This window comes from Bos mutus, chromosome 5 (genome assembly GCF_027580195.1).
Source record: "Bos mutus isolate GX-2022 chromosome 5, NWIPB_WYAK_1.1, whole genome shotgun sequence".
Classification (NCBI taxonomy): domain Eukaryota; kingdom Metazoa; phylum Chordata; class Mammalia; order Artiodactyla; family Bovidae; genus Bos; species Bos mutus.
Window position 1 is genome coordinate 108753161 of NC_091621.1, and position 23330 is coordinate 108776490.

Here is a 23330-nt window from a genome sequence, read left to right on the forward strand (position 1 = left end):
CAGCATGTCCACTCCCAGAGAAGATGGAGTAGCAGGGACCAGATGCACCCTTGCACCTGAAACATCTACAATTCTGGACAAAAGAGAGAAAACAATGGTTTTCAAAACATCGGACATCGGGCAAGGAAGGACAGACAGTGACTCCTGAGAGACAGTAAACAAAGAAGGTAATTAAGCCCTATAATTGTCCGAGTCTGCTACCTAGGGAAGGTCTCCAGCCCAAAGCACAGGGAAGGGGAACCAAGGTAGAACTCAGAGACTGCCCTTCATTGAGGAGATGGAGCTGAGATACTGGGAAGTCCAAGGCAGCGAGAGTTTGTAGTTCACAGGAGTATTGGAGAGAAGACAGCTGCACAGATACAGAACTCCAGAGATGTGCAGCGGACCCCTCGCATATCTGGCTGAGTAACTAGGAAAAACACAGCTAACATCACATTTAATGGCACAATGCTTTCCCTTTGAGTTTGGGGGAAAACCAAAGATGCCCATTTATATCACTTTTAAAAAAAAAAACTGAGGTGTAGTTGAGGTACAATATATGTAACTTTCAGGGATACAACACAGTATAATTTTAAGGTTATCCTCCATTTATAGTTATTATAAAATACTGGCTATATTCCTTTGCTGCACAATATTCTTGTAGCTTACTTATTCTCTTCTATATGTAGTGGTTTATAACTCTGAATCTCCTACCCCTATTTTGCCTTTCCCCTCTTCCCTCTCTCCACTGGTAACCACTAGTTCTGTGTCTGCAAATCTGTTTCTTTTTGTTATATTCACTAGTTTATTTTTATAAAATGCACATATAACTGATATTATACAGTGTTTGTCTTTCTCTAACTTATTTCATTAAGCATAACATCCTCTAAGTCCATCCATGTTGTTGCAAATGGCAAAATTTCATTATTTTTAGTCCCTGAGTAGTATCTCACTGCATACACCACACCTTTATCTCTTCGTCTGTGGATGAACACTAAGGGTGCTTCTGTGTCTGGGCTATTGTAAAAATGCTACTATGGACATTGGGTGCATATATCTTTTCAAATCCGCGGTTTTTTTCTTTGTTTGTTTCATATATCCCAGGTGTGGAACTGCTGGGTCATATTTCTATTTGTAGTTTTTTGAGAAACTTCCATAGTTTTCTGCAGTAGGTGCACCAATCTACATTCCCACCAACAGTGTAGGAGAGTTCCCTTTTCTCGACATCCTCTCCAACATCTGTCACTTGCTCACATTACTTCCATTACAGTACTTGAGAGCTTCCCAGGTGGCACTAGCGGAAAAGAAAAGTGAAAGTGAAAGTGAAAGCTGCTTAGCTGCGTCCGACTCTTTGCGAGCCCATTGACTACACAGTCCATGGGATTCTCCAGGCCCAGTTACTGGAGTGGGTAGCCTTTCCCTTCTCCAGGGGATCTTCCCAACCCAGGGATCGAACCCAGGTCTCCCACATTACAGTAGGTGGATTGTTTACCAGCTGAGCCACAAGGGAAGCCCAGTGGTAAAGCACCCACCTGCCAATGCAGGAGACATAAGAGACGCACGTTCGAGTCCTGGGTCGGGAAGATCCCCTGGAGAAGGAAATGGCAACCCACTCGAGGATTCTTGCCTGGAGAATCCCATGGACAGAGGAGCCTGGTGGGCTACAGTCTATGGGGTTGCAAAGAGTCAGACATGACTGAAAGCAACTTAGCACGTAGTACTTGAGGTCCTAGCCAGTACAAGACAAGAAAGAACTCAGGGACCTTCCGTGGTGGTCCCAAATACAAATGCTGAAGAAGCTGAAGTTGGACGGTTCTATGACAATCTCCAAGACCTTCTAGAACACAAAAAAAAGATGCCTTTTTCATCATAGGGGATTGGAATGCAAAAGCAGGAAGTCAAGTGACTATTACCTGGACTAACAGTCAAGTTTGGCCTTGGAGTACAAATGAAGCAGGGCAAAGGCTAACAGAGTTCTGCCAAGAGAATGCGCTGGTTATAGCAAACACTCTCTTCCAACAAACAAGAGATAACTCTACACATGGACATCACCAGATGGTCAATATAAAGTCAGACTGATTTTATTCTTTGCAGCCAAAGGTGGAGACGCTCTATGCAGTAAGCAAAAACAAGACATAGAGCTGAATGTGGCTCAGATCACGAGCTTCTTATCACAAAATTCAGACTTAAATTGAAGAAAGTAGGGAAAACCCCTAGACCATTTAAGTATGACCTAAATCAAAACCCTTATGATTTTAGAGTGGAAGTGACAAATAGATTCAAGGAATTAGACCCTGATGCTGGGGAAGATTGAGAGCAGCAAGAGAAGAGGGTGACAGAGGATGGGATGGTTGGACGGCATCACCAACTCAATGAACTTGAGTTTGAGCAAACTCTGGGAGAGAAGAGGGAAGCCTGGCGTGCTGCAGTCCATGGGGTTGCAAAGAGCTGGACATGAGTTAGGAACTGAACCACTACCACCAGTGGTTAAGAATCCACCTTGCAATGCAAGGGACATGGGTTCAATCCCTGGTTGGTGAACTAAGATCACACATGTCACACAGCAACTAAAAAGCCCCCATGCCACAATTAAAGAGCCTGTGTGCTACAACTACCAAAGCCCACGCACTCTGGAGCCCTCACACCACAACCACCGAGCCTGTGTGCCACAACCAGAGGATCCACGCGCTGCAACGAAAGAGCCAGCATGCCACAACCAACATCCAATGCAGCCAAAAAGAAAATAAACAATTAAAAAAAAGAATTAGAACTCAAAGATTAGAAAGTAAAACTGTCATTCTTGGTAAATGACATAATTGTGTATAGAAGAAAAACAAAATGATTACAAAAAAGTCACTAGAAGTAATGAATGAAATTAGCAAACTTTATCTGATTCATTAGTGTCACAATCATATCAATAAAAACAAACTATCTAAATGAAGAGGTCTTTAATAATGACGTACTTCCAGGGAGACGATTTAGAGAATGTTTTTTAAGAGTAAGAAGGAAAATGGTTTGGAATCCAGAAACATGGGAGAATATTTTACATAATGCATAGCCCTTATAAAGTACAGGGACAAAAAGGGAGAAAATCATATGAAATACAGAGAAAAGATTGTGGGGGAGAGGGCAAAGAGCTCTAGGGAACAAGAGCTGATAGGTGGAAGCATTAAAGGATCTGGGTCAGACACAGAGGTTTGGACTTCACAGAATAAGAAAGGTTGATCGAGAAGGGAAAAGAAAATAGTACATAGGAAACGTTTTCTGGAGGGAGACTAGGAACAGGTCAGGCACAGGAAGCTGTTTTAATAATCCAGACCTAGCCTGAGGATGACTCAGAAGCAAGATGGTGGCATGAAAACAAAAACCGAGCAGCTCCAAGTCCAAAGCTACAGAGAAAAGAGCTGTAAGACATGGCAATGCTTCAAGATGCAGGGTTTCCGGGCTTCAAGATGCAGGTGTTGGGAGGATGGCTACCAACGAGGGGACCCAATCAAGTGAGCAAATCATTGAGGGAGGTGAAGCAGAGACCCATTTCCAGCCCCCAGAGTTACCTTTTTGAATGGCACCCCAAATGAAAGGCAAATGAGAGAAAACGACATTCAATACGCGTGTTTAAGTGCAGTGAATACAAGCTTGGCAGGCCTCTGCTTCAGAAGCAAACATGCTGCCTCGGTGTGGAGCCCTGGCTCTGGCAGCTTCGGGAAGCGTAGGGTGATGTCACGATGTGCTGAGGCCGCCTCACAAGCTCTGTGTGGGGCACAGGGTCCCCTTTTTAAAGTTTTCAAACCAGCCCTTACTGGCCTGGATTGTGATGTCTTCTGCATTTTCATTCTCTTGTTTTGTTATTTCCACAAAGAGCCCTTTCACCAATTCTCTTGGTGTTTTCAAAGTAACGCTTTCCCCTGTGGGCCCATGTGTTGGCCATACATTAGGAATGTGGGGGCAGAGAGAGATCTTCTCCTGCATGCTTTAAGAGGGAATCTATAATTAGTGTGCCCTTTTGTTTAGGGTATAGAGCCACACTGCAAAATAAAAACATCATAAATGTTAAACACCTCGTATAAAACTATAACATTTTTATAGAGAAAGTAAGGTTGACAAGAGTAGTTGGTGGAACTATTTTAAAATCTGTTGTCCATGGTACACCTAAGTAGAGTTGTTTACTTATTAATAGAAGTCTCAAAGATACACATTTGGGTAAAATATCTCAAGGAAAGGATATTACTGAGCACGATACACCAGTAGCAAGATTTTCACTGAAGGAAAACACCTAGCTCCTAGGGGGACCTGGGCTTCTCTCTCACTCGTTCTTTCACATTGGAACCCTGTGAAATTATCCAGCCCATAAAAACTAACCACTCGTATCTGGGGGCAGCTTTTGCCTTCTGAGACCGAACACCCTGTGTCTATGGAGTGCGAATCTTAAGTAAACCTGCTTTCACTTCACCATGGCTCACTCTTGAATTCTTTCCTGTGCGAAGTCAAGGACTCTCACCTTGGCAGCTGATCCCAGAAACTCATCCGAGACCTGGAACATAAGCAGCCTCTCGTGCTCCATTTTCCTGCAACGCACTGACCTGGGCCTAAGTCAGGGAGCTTGGACCTCTCCTACTTTTGGAGGCTCTTCCTAGGTTTGAAAAATGAAGACGTGCCACGGACTTCCCTGGTGGTTCAGTGGCTAAGACTCCACATCCCAATGCAGGGGGCCCGGGTCCTTGGTCAGGGAACTAGATCCCACATGCCACAACTCAAACATCCTTCGTGCCACAACTAAGAAACTAAGACCTGGCACAGCCCAATAAATAAGCAAAAAATAGATAAATTTTAAAAAATCTGTGGTACATTTTAAATGTATACATGTAATTAACACTTCTAGGGGAAGAAAACAATATTAACTGTACTACTCACAAAATACAGGAATAATAAACATATTCATCTGTCATTAATCACAGAGAGTACGATACAGTCACTGGAACAAGTTTAAAGCCTGTTTAAATCAATAACTCCTTCCAATCCGGTGGATTGATCTCTTGTACTGCTCACTGTACACAAACCATTCTGTGAGTGCCACAAAAACAACAAAGTGGATAAGCTTGTTTCAGGCTCTACGTATTCAAGAGCGGGCTCCTGACTTCTCCCGCTTCTCTAGTGCAGGAACTACAAGGAACGTGTCCTAGTTATCACTCCACTCTCCTGGGTGCTTCCTGAAATTGCACCTCACTTGGGACTCAAACCCACAATCTTCCAACTGAAACTGCGTAACTCATCTCAGGACTTAATGAAGCTCAGGTTCTTTATGTCTCAGCGCAGAAGGAATTCAGCAAGAGGCAAAGTGATAACTAAAAAGATTTATCAATATCCTTTGTAAAGAGGTTGCAGGAAAATGGGGCATGAGAAGATGGTCATGATCCAGGTGGTGGGCAGGTTCCTGGGATGGACTATCAAGTGATGGCCCTGGGCTTAGTGCAGAAAAGAATTCAAGAGTGAGCCACAGTAACTAAAAAGCAGGTTTACTGAAGGTGATACACATTCCAATTATAGAATGTAGTCCGTCTCAGAATGTGAGCAACCATGGTAGAAACACCCTCCGCACACAGAGTGTGGGCTGTCTCAAAAGTCAAGAGCAGCCACAAAATATGGGGTGCTCAGTGTTTATGGGCTGGGTAAGCTAGCGGGTAGGAGGATTATTCCAACTATTTCAGGGGGAAGGGGCAGGGACTTCCAGGAACTGGGCCACCACCCACTTTTTGCCCTTTTATGGTCAGCGTCACAACTGTCACGGTGCCCACGGGTGTGTCATCTATCATATGCTAGTATATTACCGTGACTGCATAATGAGCTTCAGGGTCTACTGGAAGTTGAATTTTGATGCCACCCTGAGCCTAATCAGTTCTACTCAGTTTGTGCCATATCCTTAACAGCTAAGTCATTCTTTTAAAGGTTCTGCCCTGCTTCTTCTCCTCCTGTCTCATTTCTACATTTTTAAATAGATTTTCTATCTTACCTCAAGATGCTGTGGCCTTCTCAGCCTCACCCTGCTTCCATTTTCTCCTGCTTTTTCACTCCAAACATCTTAAAATAAACTATACTCACTGGTGTCATTTTCCCTACCATCCATTGTCTCCATAGCTCCTTGTAATGTAGGTCAATAAACGAACACACAGAAATTTGTAGCAATCGACTTTGTAACAGGTTAATTATCATCTTCTGAATGGAATCAGCACTACTAGAGCTTAATCACCTCTTTTTCTGAAAACTATCAAGTTCTGAATATGAAAATCTGAAAAACACTGGTTAGCCAACAAAGCCCAGACATCTCCTAATTGTACTTAACAATCACAGGATGAAGATAGTAAGAGCTGGGGTGAACTGGGGAAAAGGAGGCACTACTTAAGAATAACAGGGCTGAAAAAGAGGAGTTATTAAACTAAAGAGGTGTAAACTTAAAGAATATGGGCTGAATTTCCATTCAATGACTCTTCCTTTCTCCACTTTCAGTTGAGAATCAAATTAAACTAATGCTGGCTCAGTGAACCACTTAAAGATTTACGTTGTTCTGTTGTTCATTCACTAAGCTGTGTCCCATTCTTTGCAACACCCATGGGCTATAGCATGCCAGGCTCCTCTGTCCTCCACTAACTCCTGGAGCTTGCTCAAATTCATGTCCACTGAGTTGGAGAGGCCATCTGACCATCTCATCCTCTGCTGCCCTCTTCTCCTCCTGCCTTCAATCTTTCCCAGCATCAAGGTCTTTTCCAATGAGCTGGCTTTCTGCATCAGTGGCCAAAGTACTGGAGCTTCAGCTTCAGCAACAGCCCTTCCAATGAATATTCAGGGTTGATTTCCTTTGGGATTGACTGGTTTGATCTCGTTACAGTCCAAGGGACTCTCAAGGGTCTTCTCCAGCACCACAGTTTGAAAGCATCAATTTTTTGGTGCTTCTTCAGTGCTCAGCCTTTTTTATGGTCCAAGTCTCACGTCTGTACATGACTACTGGAAAAGCCACAGCTCTGACTAAACTTACAGGTTAAGTAAAACTAGAATTTCAAGCTGTAGAAATCGTCTTTCCCAGTACATGCACCTGGAGGCCCTTCTAGGTAATCCCTTCTGACATCATCCCTTTGACTGGTTCAGTATCTGGTCCTGTGAGGTGGATCAGCACGTCTCAAATAATCTGGAGGTGACTTCCTTTACTCTCTGCTCTTCAGTTCAGTTGCTCAGTAGTGTCCAACTCTTTGTGACCCCTTAGACCACAGAATGCCAGGCTTCCCTGTCCATCACCAACTCCCAGATTTGCTCAAACTCATGTCCATCAAATCGGTGATGCCATCCAACCATCTCATCTTCTGTCGTCTCCTTCTCTTCCCACCTTCAGTCTTTCCCAGCATCAGAATCTTTTTCAGTGAGTCAGTTCTTTGCATCAGGTGGCCAAAGTATTGGAGTTTCAGCATCAGTCCTTCCAATGAATATTCAGGACTGATTTCCTTTTGGATGGACTGGTTGGATCTCCTTGCAGTCCAAGGGACTCTCAAGAGTCTTCTTCAACACCACAGTTCAAACGCATCAATTCTTCGGTGCTCAGCTTTCTTTATGGTCCAACTTTCACATCCATACATGACTACTGGAAAAACCATAGCTTTGACTAGATAGATCTTGCAATGTCTCTTGTTTTTAATATGCTGTCTAGGTTGGTCATACTTTTTCTTCCAAGGAGCAAGCATCTTTTAATTTCATGGCTGCAGTCACCATCTGCAGTGATTTTGGAGCTCAAGAAAATAAAGTCTGACACTGTTTCCATTGTTTCCCCATCTATTTGCCATGAAGTGATGGGACCGGATGCCATGATCTTAGTTTTCTGAATGTTGAGTTTTAAGCCAGCTTTTTCACTCTCCTCTTTCACTTTCATCAAGAGGCTCTTCAGTTCCTCTTCGCTTTCTGCCATAAGGGTGGTGTCATCTGCATATCTGAGGTTACTGATATTTCTCCCAGCAATCTTGATTCCAACTTGTGCTTCTCTGCTCCTAGATAAGCTTAAATGAGTCACAACTTTCTAATTCCACCTGAAATCATTTGCCTAGTTATAGGTGCTATATTCAAACAAGTATATTAATTAGAAGTGACAAGCATCATTCTGGTTTACCATTAGCTTCTTTGAATGGTACTTTATGATGCCTTTATGAGTTCAAATGTATGGAATCACAACAACAATTATTTCTAAGACTATCTCCAGTTCTGAAATGTAATCTGAGTCTGACACGTCACTTACAGGTCTGTAAGACAGCTGTTGGCCCTGTACCCTGACACCAGCTTTATAAAAGCACACCACTGTGCCATCTTCTCCTTATACTAAATATGCTCCTTTGGGCCTCTGTGTAGGCTGTTTGCCCTGCCTGAAATGCCCTCTTCCTCCATGACTAAGTGTAAATGTTACCTTCCCTGGAAAGGCTTTCCTGACCTCTAGTTGTGTGGACGACTTTCCTTTTCACCCCTGCCCCCTCCCCTGAATGTCTACTATGACACAACACCAAATGGCACTCATCTGTGTCTGCCTTGCCCACTTGGCTGTGCGTGCCTTGGGAACAAAAATCTCTTCTTATCCCATTCCTGTAGTCCTAGGTCCTAACCCAGCGTTCAGCGCACCACACAGTGCACACGCAAACATTCAGTGTCAACTGTACTCAAGCAAGTACCGACCACATAAAAAAGTGTTTAAAAGGAATAACCATTCTGATCATTTCTACTAATAAAGGATTAAAAAGATACTCATTAAACTCTGCAATCGGGAGATCCCTGGTGGTCTAGTGGTTAAGATTCCAGGTTTTCACTGCCATGGCCTGGGTTCAATCCCTGGTCGAGGAACTGGGATCCCACACACGGCCAAAAAAAACCTCAACTGTACAATGACTAGATAAAATTCTCATACAAATTAAAATTTTTTATTACAATATTCTTTCTATAATAATGAAATGTTTACCTATTACAGGTAGAAATTAAGAAAAAAATAGACCCTAGTGTTTCACTTTCATGCGTTGGAGAAGGAAATGGCAACCCACTCCAGTGTTCTTGCCTGGAGAATCCCAGGGATGGTGGAGCCTGGTGGGCTGGCATCAATGGGGTCACACAGAGTCGGACATGACTGAAGCGACTTAGCAGCAGCAGCAGAGACAACCTAAAATGGAAAGCCCCTCCCTGCCCCCATATATTTATTTAAACCATCAGAATGAGATACTTTTCTGTTTTAGTTTTCTTTCCTAATTTATTTGAAAATTTTTCATTCAGGACCTATTATGTGTAATTTACAGTGGGTGATGCTGTGCTGTGCTGTGCTGAGCTGCTCAGTTGTGTCTGACTCTTTGCGACCCCATGGACTGCAGCCTGCCAAGCTCCTCTGTCCGTGGGGATTCTCTAGGCAAGAATAGTGCAGTGGGTGCCAGATACTGGTGATAAAAATGTGAGCAAAACAGACAAGGCATTTTTATTCACGTAGCTATTTTCTAGCAGAGAAACAATATACAAATTAAATGATTACTTAATTACAATTAAATTAAGTGCTCTGAGTGTTTAAAAGGAGCATTTCTACTGGGGGGGTGGGGGTGGGGGTGGGGAGCTGTGTGTGCTTAAGAAATAACACATAAACAGGGCTCCAGGGATTGAAGAGGCAACTAGGCTTGGGGTGCGAAGCTTCCAGACCATGGGAATAGCAAGTGCAAGGAGGAGACCTTGAGCAGAAGGGGATATGCATTTCAGGAACCAGAAGTTCCATGTGACAAGAGTACAGGCAGCAAAGAAAAGGAGGGCAGGAAATGAGGCACAGTCTTCCCTGGGCATTTAGTGAACAAGACAGATCAGATGCTTATTCTTGTGAAGTTTATATTCCAGAGGGTGGATGGCAGTGTTTGGGGGACAGGTTAACAATTTTAAGTAGGGAATACATGTGATTAGAGTTGCACTTGTTTCTTAGTTAAATATTTTATATTTGAGGAATAACATATACAGAACAGACACATAGTCTTAAGCGATTATTCCTTCTGCAGTTTCTACAATTCTCTAAGGCAGAGAATTCCCTACTTACAAGGGAAAAAATTATCTTCTGCACAGTAAGTAATTTATTTGAAGATACTTATTCAACAAACATTTGAGTGCCTACAATATGGCAGGCGCAGTACAGTGTGTGCATTCATACAGAGATGAATGCAAGTCTTGCTCTTAAGAAACTCACAATCTGATGCAAGAGACAGATCTGGAAACACTATACAGTGTAGTCCATGCTAGAAATGAGGAAAGTATAAAGCAGCAAAGAGAAATTCAATATTCCTAGAAATAATTAATCACATCATCTTTGTGTTAAAGCTGTACTTTTTCATACTATGTTTTTGAATTTTCAATCATTCCTGTGCTTGGAACATAGCTGATACTCAAGTATATGTCTACAACACAAACCAACCCAGGATTTTTCACTTCTAGTTCAGGTCCCTTCCAGGAACCAAACATGCCCCTAACTGGAAGAGTTTGCATTAATTCCAAGGAGCTCTTCTTTTGAAGCTGCTTTCACAGCCAGCTTGCTGCTGCTGCTGCTGCTAAGTCGCTTCAGTTGTGTCGGACTCTGTGCGACCCCATAGACAGCAGCCCACCAGGCTCCCCATCCCTGGGATTCTCCAGGCAAGAACACTGGAGTGGGTTGCCATTTCCTTCTCCAATGCATGAAGGTGAAAAGTGAAAGTGAAGTCGCTCAGTCGTGTTCGACTCTTTTCGACCCCATGGACTACAGCCTACCAGGCTCCTCCGTCCATGGGATTTTCCAGGCAAGAGTACTGAAGTGGGGTGCCATCTCCTTCTCCACACAGCCAGCTTACAAAACCACAAAAGAAAGTAAGTTTCATTAAATTAAAGTCACACTTCATTATTTGCCCAGGCTGAAAACCCATAACAACTTCTAAACAGTTATTTTTTTAAAGTGAATTTTCATTCAGAAGAATTTCTCCTATGAAGACAATCAAGAAACTGCCATCTAGTCCTTCATAATTCATGATTTCTATCCTCAAAGCACTTGTATTTTGGTTTCTAATTGAAAAGATAAAATGTAGCACATAGAATAAAACAAAATACAAGGTAGCATTTGTTCAGTGATTTAAAATATTTATAGACTATCTACTATGAGCAAGCTCTGACAACCCTAAATAGCATATTAAAAAGCAGAGACATTACTTTACTGAAAAGATTTGTATAGTCAAAACTATGGTTTTTTCCAGTAGTCACATACGGATGTGACAGCTGAATCATAAAGAAAGCTGAGTGCTGAAGAACTGATGCTTTTGAACTATGGTGTTGGAAAAGACTCTTGAGAGTCCTTTGGACAGCAAGAAGATCAAACCAGACAATCCTAAAGGAGATCAGTCCTGAATATTCATTGGAAGGACTGATGCTGAAACTCCAATACTTTGGCCACCTAATGCAAAGAACTGACTCATTGGAAAAGACCCTGATGCTGGAAAAGATTGAAGGCAGGAGGAGAAGGGGACAACAGAGGATGAGATGGCTGAATGGCATCACCAACTCGAAGGACATGAGTCTGAGCAAGTCTGGGAGTTGGTGATGGACAGGGAAGCCTGGCATGCTGCTGTCCATGGGTTCGCAAAGAGTTGGGCACAACTAAGCGACTGAACTGATCTACTATGAGCCAGGTAAGGAGTCCTTTTAGGGAGGCAAAGTTGAGTAGGACAAAAGCCTGCCTTCAGGGAACTCAGTCTTATACCCTGCCTTCAAGGAACTCAGCCAATAATACACAACCCAGGACAATCAGAGCTATAATTCAGCAGGTACACACAGATGAGAACACAGCTGCCATAGGTTCTAATTCATCAGCACCTATTCCCATGTCTTATCAGTTTTTGAATATTTTAACACTACCCCTGATTATAATACAAACTGATAAATACTGCTACATGAAAAAATTAATGTTAAAACAGCTCAGAGGAGATGGTGAGAACTGAATTTTCTGGGTTTCTCAGCAAGGACGGTTAGCATATTTGGATAAGGACCTGATTTCAAGAAAGAGAAGAATGTTACCAAAAGGCCAGTGGCGGCAATTAGTCTGGTATAGCCCTCCAACTCGGAGAAGGCAATGGCACCCCACTCCAGTACTCTTGCCTGGAAAATCCCATGGACGGAGGAGCCTGGTAGGCTGCAGTCCATGGGGTCACTGAGGGTCGGACTCGACTGAGCGACTTCACTTTCACTTTTCACTTTCATGCATTGGAGAAGGAAATGGCAACCTACTCCAGTGTCCTTGCCTGGAGAATCCCAGGGACGGGGGAGCCTGGTGGGCTGCCGTCTATGGGGTCGCACAGAGTCGGACACGACTAAAGTGACTTAGCAGCAGCAGCCCTCCAACTATGCTAAGGACATGGTTCAGAGCTGTGCTGTCCGGCATGGTAGCCACTTGCCACATGTAGCTACTGAGCACTAGAAATGTGCTAAGTCTCAACTGAGATGTATTAAGTGAAAAGTACACTCCCGATTTCAGTTTCACATGAAAAAAAGCATGTAAAGCACCTCAATATGTTTTTTTAACCGATTATATGTTTACATAATATCTTGGATATCTTGATGTAAATAAAGTGTTATGAAAATCAATTTCACCCTTTATTTCTACCTTTTTAATGTGGCTACTAGAAAATTTAAAATTACATGTGTGGCTCACATCTGCGGCTTGCATTCTATTTCTACTGCACAGTGCTGGTCCAGAGAGCTTTAAATAACAAGCTACAGAGTTTAATCCCTTGAGGCTATGAAACACTATTGAATGCTTTTAAACCTAAGTGCTTGTGGTAGACTTGGGGAGGGGGCAGGAAACATAAACGAAGCCCTGTTTCAGGCGTGTGGGGGCCATCCGTAGGGTCAAGACACTAGATGTGGCTGTCAATGTCAAAAGGCCGGCAAATGTCAAAGGGTAAGCGGGTTCAGCTGGAAAGTGTACAAGGTCTTTAGGAGTCCCACGCTGGGTGGAGAGAGGAGGAAAAAACCAAGAGCAGGGTGAGGTGAGGGAAGAGGAACAGCTGCAAGCACTGACGTGAGCCTGGATGACCAAGGTGCACTGCTCAGCGGACTAGCGAGCCCAACCCCAGTTTAGAGTTAGGTTAGATCTCATCTGGCTCAGCGGACTAGCGAGCCCAACCCCAGTTTAGAGTTAGGTTAGATCTCATCTGGCTCAGTGCGAAGGGCTCCCAGGCAGAGGTGCCATTCAGGAGAACAAAATCGGTGTCCTCTTTAGCGATTCCAGATCTCTCTTTCTCTGTGCCAAGACCTCTGCCAGTAGGATCAAGTTCAGAGTAGGTAGGAGGCAGAAAGGAAGGCTACCAAAAGCTACAAGATAGCAATAAATTATAAAAGCAAACACCCAGACTCACAACACAGCCAACAAATATTTACTGGGAGTCTGCTGTATGCCTAGTCCTTGGCTCAGCTCTGGAGGTAAAGGAAACAAAACAGACATGGTCCTAAATCAAAAATTGTGGTGAGAACTATGACAAAAGAACAGGAAGTTCTGAGAGATCTGAGGGAGGATGGGAGTAGTGGGATGAGGTCATAAAGGAAAGACTCTCTGAAGAAGTGACAATTTCATGTGAACCCTGAAGTCAGGTGGGTGAAGACCAGGGGGAGTAATGGCCCAGGCCAGGAGAGTGCTGTGTACAAAAACCTTAAGGCTAGAAAAGGCTTGGGTAATTCAGACAACTGAAAGAAAGGCTATGTAGTTAGAATGTCAAGAAGGCAGGTGGGTCATAAAAAAGGTGTGAGAAGGCTGGAGAGGCAGGCGAAGGCCAGATCTTGCACAACCTCACGGGATGGAAAATAAATCCCGAATTGGTCCAAGTGCAATGGGAAGCTGTGAGGGGTTCTGATCAGGGAAGTGGTCCAATCTTGGTGGGTTCCAAATGTTCAGCCACCTATGCTCTGTCTGCTCAGCACCCTGAACAGAAGCTGGCTTGGGAGCAAAGGGGAAGGAGCCAGCATTTGTAGCTGAATAGCAACATACCTGGGGTCTGTAACAGAGTGTAATATAAGGCCATTCAAGGGACTCCCCTGGTGGTCCCATGGTTAGGACTCCATGCTGCCAATGCAGGCAGGGTTGGATCCCTGGTCAGGAAACTAAAACCTACATGCCGTGTGGCATGGCCAAAAGATAATGATAATAAGGCCCTTCAAGTTTTCCCTGGGGCTTCCCTAGTGGCTCAGACAGTAAAGAATCCATCTGCAATGCAGGAGACCTGTGTGTTCGATCCCTGGGTTGGGAAGATCCCCTGGAGAAGGGAATGGCTACCCACACTAGCATTCTGGCCTGGAGAATTCCATGGACTGTATAGTTCATGGGGTCGCCAAGAGTCAACAAGACTGAGCGACTTTCACTTTCAAGTTTTCCAGGGTTGCAAGGTTGGGAGAAGGATGGCACTACCAAAAAGTATAGAAAAATCTGATGGCTGAGTTGATTTGGGAGACACTGGCTGGGAGGCACAACTCTAAACATACTGAGTATGAAGCACTAGGGAAGAATTCCAGCAGGTAAATATGGATGTTGTTTTAGAGAATGGAAGAGAGATCAGACATGGATACTGAGATTAACACACAGAGAAGTGACAGTTTAAATCCCAAAAGTAAATAACATTTTCAAGTAGTTGAAAACAGGGGGAAAAAAAAAAAAAGTAAAACAAGCCTGAGTCTGATCCTCAGTGTTTCTCTCTGGGACGGAATTCAGGGCTCTTGAAAGGGACAGAGCATGAGGGAGTCTTTGGAGAGTGATGGAACCATTCTGTACCCTGACTGTGGCACTGGTTACATGAATCTGTACACGTGTTAACATTCAGAATGTTACTACATAAATAACAGAAATTTTCAAAATTAAAAAATTTACTTCCCAGGCTTATGAACTGCTCCGTTTAAGTATTCTTCCAGAACATGCCTTTAGCACATGAGCTATTCTCTTTACTGTCCCATTAAACTAAAACTGCTAAAATGAACCCTAAGTCATGACATTCTAAACTGTTTCTTAAGTCAACTGACATTTACTGTGCCCCTATGATATGTATCAAGCACCCTGCTGGATACAAAACTGAATGATGCCTGGTTCCTGGAAGGATTAACTGACAACAGCAACGTATCAGAGTGCAGACCTGCACAAAAGGCTCTGAAAGCCTTGACCCCTGAATTAAAGGCACTTTAAATAGGGAAGAAATTAAAACAAAGCTTAGATGTAACACCTGCAAAAATGCTAATCTCTAAAAAATTAAGAATGAGTTTCATTAATTTTTAAGTTAGATATGAAGAACCTAATCATCAGTTACATTTCCCTTTTCCATCCCTTTCTGCTTCTCAGTGTCTTTCTGCATTTCTTCCTCTGGATAATTTGGGAGGGGGCGCAAAATGGAACATGCATAGGGTTTGAAATCAGACTGAAGACTAAACCGATGCCCTTTAACTTCCTAGCTTTACGGCTTTTGGAGGCGGTTTTTCCCATCCATGAAACAGTAATGATACCGACCTCACAGGCTTGAGGTTAGGACTAGGTAAAAAATATAAACAGGTTGACATAGGCAAAGCACGCCAAAAAAAAAAAAATGTTAGCTACCGTTATCATTACCATTTGAACAAATGGCATTGTTCTGATTTAAAACATTTTTAAGTGCTTCCATTTGAATGAGGACAAAAATATTTCCCAACCCACCTCCCAAAGGGCATGACATTTATGTGCTACCTTAGAAAAGCCGCTTGGGAATTTCTTCTCCTTTAGTCCCATCAGAAACTTTTCTGCTCAAATATTTGGGACAAGCACTTAAAAAGAGTCAAGAACTAAAAAATTATTTTAAAGGCATCATATCATCACTGCATTCTAAGTGGAACAAACCAGTCTGATTCGTGTTCTGGATACTTGCCTTAGTGTATGGACCTACTACATTCACATCTCTCCTACTACCTACCTAGTGAGACAACGCACACGGTAGAGGTGTCAATGTGCTAAAAGTTCTGCTTTTTAAGAGCCATTTGCATAACACTACCAAAAGCTAAACATAGTTCCAAAGCCACCCGAATCATTAGGAAACTATCATCCTATTGAAATTCCCCACAACTAGGAAGAAAACAGCTGCTATTGTTAAACCTTCACAAAATGCTAAAATGTAAGATTTCTATACATCTTATTTCTGTTTGCTTAACTGCTAGGGGAGCGGAACAGTAATTAACAACGTTTTATTCACTGACTATGGAGAAACATCTCTGGCTAATTTTGTTCTATATTTTGCCTATATTGTAAGCAAATGGCCAACTTGAATTCACCTTATGCCTGGCTTCAACCTTTAGCACAGAGGCTAAAAAGTAGTAGTGCAGCCGGCAGATATGTGAAAAGGCAGGGAGCCTGAAAAGACCTAGACTAATTCCTGGTGTTCAAATAACCGAGGATGGGCTGGGCCTTAAGGTCACCGACAAGAGGCTATACCCTTATGGAGAGTCTTCAGCCACTACACAGTGCATTTAAGCCCACTGTGGAAACCCACTAGTTTGAAACCCAGGGCGCAGGACCAGGGAATGGCAGAAAACACTTCTGACTGGTCGTCCGATGATAGTCCCCTCGCCCTCCTTTCCCTGGGGAAGAGTTAATCGACTCTTAGGTGCCCACACAGGCAAGGCTCCTGGGTGAGGGGTGGAGTTGGGACCCCCGGCCCGGGTTGGGCAGGGGAGCGCATTCACTCAGTCACGCGGGTCCTGCACACAGGTGGGGACCGGGAGGCTCCGAGGCCTGACGCCTCCCTCTGCCACCGCCAGGAAAGGGGCCCCGACGCGCCTCCGTGGGCCTCGGCTCTCCGCCGCGATGGGGACCCCTCCCGGCCTCGAGGTGCCCCGGCGACGGGAAGCGAACTCGACTAGACCGGCCCACCCGGAAGCCCTCCCCCAGCTCACACCTGCCGGCGCGTGACGCCCGCCGCCGCCGCCGCGCGCGCCCGCCCGCCCGCCGGCCCCGACCCGGCCATTCCGGGAGCCCAAGACCAGAGCGCGGACCTCGCCCGCGTCCCCCGCCCCGGGGTCAACCCACCAGACGCCCGCCCCGCGGAGCGCGCGCCCAACGCCGCCGCCCCCGCCGGCCCCGCGCGCGCTCACGCCCCTCCCGGCCCTCTCCCCGCCGCGCGCGCTCACTCGCGAGGACACGCACACGCTGCACCTCAGCTTGACAGGCCGGCCTCGCGCCGCGCGCTCCCGCAGACGTCCTCGCCCACCCGGCCTCCCGGCTCTGACTGGGCAGTGAGCGGGGGGAGGGGAAGGGCGGCGGTGGCCGTCGGTCCTCACTCACCGCCGAGCCGTGCCGGCTCCGAGTGCGCGGCGTTCCGCTGTGAGGCGATGCGTTGCGATGCGCGCGGTCCCCGCTCCTTCGCAGGCTATGGAGGCGACGTAGTAGGGGGACTGAGGGGCTCGGGGGAGGGGGTCAATCCCTCCCGCTTCACCTCCGAGAAACACGGGGACCCCAGAAACTAAAAACAAAATAAACAAACTTTCCCCTCCGCCTCCCTCCCCCAAAACCACAACACAAACACTCGGGGCCCCGCCCAGAGTCCCACTCCATTGGCCGCAGGGAGGATGCTGCCGGCCCTCACTGGCTGGCTTTTGTGCCCGTCAAGCTGCCGTTCCGCCCCTCCAATGCCTCGCCGCAGCCGCCGCCCCTCATTGGTCAAATGCGTTCCGTTTGACGAGCTAGGATTGGCTGAGCTCCCTGCGCCAATCATTCGGGGACACACCCCCTCAGCATCCCAGAGGCCGCTTCCTCGGTCGCGGACGCGGAGAAGCGAAGGGGAAACTAGAGCATGATGGCGGCCGAGCTCAGTTGGCGCAACCATTGTCTTTTTCCTTTTATTAGTTCATTAGTGCTTCGCCCTCGCACTGTTTCCCCTAAGCTCCTCTTTCCATCCAGTACTGCCTAATAACGGAATCTATACGTCCTGGCTCCTTGATTTATCCCCTCAGAAGTGCTGAGTGTGGGCTGGTTGTGGGTCATTGGACTGTCCGCATGTCACTCGTTAGTCAAATCTTCAAACTATTGGTGGAACGGCAAGAAAGCCCGTCCAACAACAAGGGCTAATGCCATTGGTTTGTCTCCACCAAGTTCTTTCCTGGTACTTTATTGGGCAGACAGGCGCGTCGGTCAGATTCGCACTGTTAATTGTTTGCTAGGCAGTTTGGATGACTGTTCATTTGGCCTGTAGTTGGTAATAACGATTACCCGCTTGCGTACCGCTTGCGTGCTCGCTTTGTGCCAACTGTGCAGAGTTCTTTACAAGGACTATCGATTAAAGCTGTGAGTTATAGGTTCTCTAAATTTTACAGATAAGACACTAAGGCTCCAGAGAGGTTAGGACATTTGCCCAAGGTCACCTAGATAGAAAATAGTTGGTAGACCAACATTTGGTCCCAGATCTGACTCCAAGGCCTAAGCTCTTTTCACTGTACTTTAGTGTCTCCCTTAGCCTAGAATCGTTCCTGTCAGCCAACCCTACATCTTCAAAAAGTTTCATTCAGAGCCTATGGTCCTCAGTTTTTGGAGGTGACACTGTTGGGGACTAAAGCTATGGATAGGTTGTCATTGCCTCCACTGTATCTTCTCCAGCACCCATTCCTCCCACCCTAAATGAAACAGTCTTGGTGTTTCCTGACCGGAAGCCCATTTACCTTTATGGTCATTTTCTCCACTTTATAAATAAATGAATACTTCTACCAGCCTTCTGTTTCAAGCCTACCTTCCCAACTGCCACCCATCCACCTCCAGCTCATTCTTTTCTGAGAGAGTCCTGAAGAGCCAGAAACAAGGAGAGAGTCCAAAGAGGGAAAGAGAATAAATCGGTTTAGGAATAATTTACTGTATGCAAATAGAACAGCCCTTTGTGGAAAGCTTCCAGAGTAGCCCCTTATGCTGTGCAAGAGGTGTGTTCCTGGCTCCTGGCCATTGAATTCTTTCCTGTGGCAGCTTTCAGCAAAGTGAATCCAACATTCCAGCCAGGGGAGGGCAGAATGCTTAGGACCCACTGCCAGAGAACCAGCCCCAGGCTCTGGTACTGAAATGATCTCCAGGAGCACAGTGCTGGACTCGAGCCCACATTCCATCTCGGGTAATTAACATTTTACCATCCCAAATCCCCATCCCCTGTAGCTTCAGTAGGATCACTGCCCTTGTTTCGTCTCCTGATCCAAGCTGTTGTGTAACCACACTGGCACTGCTTGAATAATAAAACAACTACTGTAACACAGAAATAGTGCTCAACACTTACAGCTTTTCAGCAGAGGAGGATAAGTGTTTCACAAACATCAATTAACATTAAATGGCAGGTATTCCCAGGGCAACTGCCAGCAGGACAGAAGAAAAATCATGAGTCAAGGTCTAAGAAAGGTCCTAGGAACCTGAATCCTTAAAACTATATGCACACACCCCACACTAGCATTCCAGTGTGAGAATAATTCTGAACCATAAAACAAAATGAGTGAGAAATAGTCAGGGTCCAAAACCTTACTTATCTTCATGGTTGGTTGTTTGAAACTCTTATTTTAACCCTTAAACTAGCGCTTGATTTTATAGTTAATTGTTAGATACATCTGTCTCCCCAGCTCAGCTTTTTTGTTGTTGTTCAGTCGCTAAGTCAGGTCCGACTCTGAGACCCCGAATACTGCAGGACGCCAGGCTCCTGTCCTCCACTATCTCCCAGAGTATGGTCAAATTCATGTCCATTGAGTTGATATGCTATCTAACCATCTCATCCTCTGCCACCCTCTTCTCCTTTTGCCCTCAATCTTTCCCAGCATCAGGGTCTTTTCCAAATCAGCTCTCTGCATCAGATGGCCAAAGTATTGGAGCTTTAGCATCAGCCTTCCAGTGAATATTTGGGGTTGATTTTCTTTAGGATTGACTGGTTTGATCTCCTTGCTATCCAAGGGACTCTCAAGAATCTTCTCCAGCACCACAATTCGAAGGCATCAATTCTTTGGCACTCAACCTTCTTTATGGTCCAGCTGTCACATCCACACATGACTAGTGGGAAAACCATAGCTTTGACTATGCGGACGTTTGTTGGCAAAGTGCTGTCTCTGCTTTGTAACACACTGTCTAGTTTTGTCATAGCTTTCCTTCCAAGGAGCAAGCATCTTTTAATTTCATGGCTCCCTGGTGGCTCAGTGGTAAAGAATCCTCCTGCTGTTGTTAGGAATGTGGGTTTGATTCCTGGGTCAGGAGGATCCCCTAGAGAAGGAAATGGCAACCCATTCCAATATTCTTGCCTGGGAAATCCCATGAACAGAGGAGCCTGGTGTGCTACAGTCTGTGGGGATGAAAAAGAATCAGACACAATTTAGCGACTAAGTAACAACTCAGCTTTAAGTTCCTTGAAAGCAAATGGTTTCTTATTCATCTTTGTACCTCTTAAATTGCCCTGGTTACAAAAGGTTCCTCTATAAATAATTATTCAGGAAATGTTTATAGAACTTGTGGGCACTTTCCTAAGGTATAGAGGCTGCACAGATGAATAAAACGTCTGCATTCAGGGACCTTGATTGGTGGGGGTGGCCAACAGGTAAACATGTAATCGCAGCACAGATGGCTTGGAAGAACTAGGGAGGGATATGGGACGCAATCTTTTTGTTTTCTGTTTTGCTGTGCCAGGTCTTCAGTTGCAGCACACAGGATCTAGTTCCCTGACCAGGGATCAAACCTGGGCCCCCCTGCATTCGGAGCTTGGAGTCTTAACCACTGGACCACCAGGGGAGTCCTGGGATTCAATCTTGAGGAGACAGAGATGGCTACCCTGAAGAAGTGACGTCTACAAGGAGAACTAAAGAATGAATTGTGATTAGCTATTCAAGAGGCTGAGGATGTGTGGTGACCTGTAACATTTGTTCTTGGGGGGCAAGGAGCATGATAGGAATATCCAGGAATGGCTAAAGCCTGTTCTTCCTATAATTTTTGTCTTTGAGGGCCTTTGGGGGTCTGCCCACTCCACCTTACTTTCCCTTCCCAGAAGAAAGCAGGAAGCCAGAAACCCTGTTGTGTTTGCCCGCCCGAGAATAGGAAAACAATTTCCAAATACGGTGGCTGTTTTCTGGATCACTGAGTAAAGATTTCAGACCATACAGAAAGTTTTAAAGTAGAAAAGAAAAGCTCCCCCAAATCCCACTACTAGAGCCAACCGCCATTAAGGAGTCTGTCTTCCCAGACTCTTTTATGAATAGACCCACACATGGATTTCTTCCAACAAACAGTGGGGTGTGGCTCAGGGTCTTGTCAGTACTTTGAGAGCTCTCATTGCTCAGAACTCAGCTATGGATGGAACCTGTTCTCACTTTCTATACTTATGGGAAGGATGCCAGTAAATCCTACGTGGAGGGTGACGGTTTCAAATTCCTGTAGCAGCAGATGACAAATTTCCACCTGTTACAGGACTCTGGGGCTTGCTCAGCCCAGTGTGGAATCAATGAATGGTGGGTAGGAAGGGGGCTCTACTGTGCTCACTGCCCAAGGGCTTACAAGCTGCTTTGGTGGCTGTAGGGTCTATCCATGCCCTGAAAAGGCGGCCCAGGTCGGAGAATGACATGCTAGGGTGCTCTCTTTTGCTCTCTTTCTCATTTCTTCTCTGCATGCTACTTGGAGAAAATATTTGGGGTGTTTGTTCCAACCCACCCAGCTTTGAGAGTAAAAAGACCCGCCAAGCCCTGCACACTTGCATGCAGGCCAAGTTCAGTATGTTCTTGGAACGCTGTACTATTCTTAGAGCTCTATATGTGGTGTTCTATACATTTGGCTTTTTGTTGGAAGGGAAGGCAAATTTAATGAGTGATGGCTGCCTTGGATGGCTACCAACAGTTCTCTAAGTCATTCCAAGCAACAGGCCTTCCTTCTTTCCCTTGAGAGGTTGTTCTGTGATCCCTGAAACACATTGCGTTGGCCTGGGCAAAATCCAATATAACAGGAATTTCTGCAAACAATTCTGCAATGACCCACAAGCTCAGGGTGACATAGCCAGCTGGATTGGCTCCAACTCTGATTTCCGTGGCTCAGGAAAACTCCCTTTACCCTTTGCACTGGCCTCTCATTGCTGCGAGACATTGGGAAGTGTTTGTAAAGCGGTCTCCGGTTCTCAAACTTATAATCATGGGAAGAGTCCCTGTAAAAAGCACTGAATTCAAAAGACAAGAGGACAGCTGACAGCTGATACGGCTCACTTGGGCAGTGGGTGTGGCCACAGCCAAGGCCAAGAGCACCTGGGGGGAGGGGAAGTTTCTAGAGAGTGCTGATTATAGAGGACTTGCTCATAAACATTTATTACACATTTGGTAGCATTTATTGTGTAACAAAGCCCTTATGACAGAAGCTATGCCGCTTCTAAATCATGTCTCATTTCTTACAACCACACTTCCTGAAAAGCTTGTAGGAAAACCCTGGACACCCCCATCCCCCCCTCAACGCCCTCTGGCCAAAGCATGACTCCCCAGGGAGGTTCATAGGAGCACCAGATGTGCTGTAAATAACAGCTACCCTTTGGTGAACACTCGCTATGTGTCAGACACTGTACTGAGGGCTTTACATGGATCATGGTGGCAGTTAATCTTCACAACAACCATGGTTGTCCCCACTTTCCAGGTAGGGAAACTGAGGTTCTGAAGGGTGACTAACTTGCAGCAGGTCACCACAGTTAATAACCTCACAGCTGAACCCAGGCCCTCTGACTCCAATGAGTCAGTTCTTTTCCCTGCTGTTACCTTGTCCTGAGGTGTCTACCCTTGGACCTGCCACACTTCAGCTGGAGAAACAACCAGCGCCCATGAATAGTCACCCTCAGAGCCTTTATTAGCTCAACCACATGCTCTTTTCCCTACAGACTCAGGGAAAGAGGTGCACCCCTCCTGGGCTCAGTTACTGCCTCTGGGACTTCCCTGATGGTTCAGTGATTAAGAATCTGCCTTCCAATGTCTGATCCCTGGTCAGGGAACTAAGATCCCACATGCTTCAGGGAAACTAAGCCTGCGCCCCTCAACTAAGACCTGATGCAGCCAAAAATAAATAATTTTTTTTAAAGGACTTCTCTGGTGGTCCAGCGGTAAAGAATCTGCCTGCCAGTGGACATGGGTTCGATCCCCAGTCCAGGAAGATTCCACAGGCTGTGGAGCAACTAAGCTCATGCATCACAACTCCTGAGCCCTCGAGCCGCAACTGCTGAGTCTGGCGCCTAGAGCCTCTGTCCTGCAGCAAGAGTAGCCACGGCTTGAGAAACCAGCCCCGCTCACCACAACTAGAGAAAGCCCACGCATAGCAGCAAAGACCCAGCACAGCCAAA

At 45.5% G+C, this 23330-nt stretch overlaps 1 protein-coding gene across 4 annotated transcripts in view; it reads right to left on the bottom strand.

Annotated features, from left to right (window-relative positions):
• TNRC6B (trinucleotide repeat containing adaptor 6B) overlaps positions 1-17532 on the bottom strand; it is a 262575-nt gene extending 245043 nt beyond the window's left edge. Inside the window, exon 1 of one of the 4 annotated variants that reach the window (XM_070371539.1) lies at positions 17315-17532. The gene's annotated coding sequence lies outside the window, so the exon portion shown is untranslated. Of the gene's footprint in view, positions 1-17176; positions 17291-17314 lie in introns of those variants that run through there. The other 3 variants (XM_070371534.1, XM_070371536.1, XM_070371535.1) reach the window with 3 other exon arrangements.
• Positions 17533-23330: the final 5798 nt, after the last annotated feature.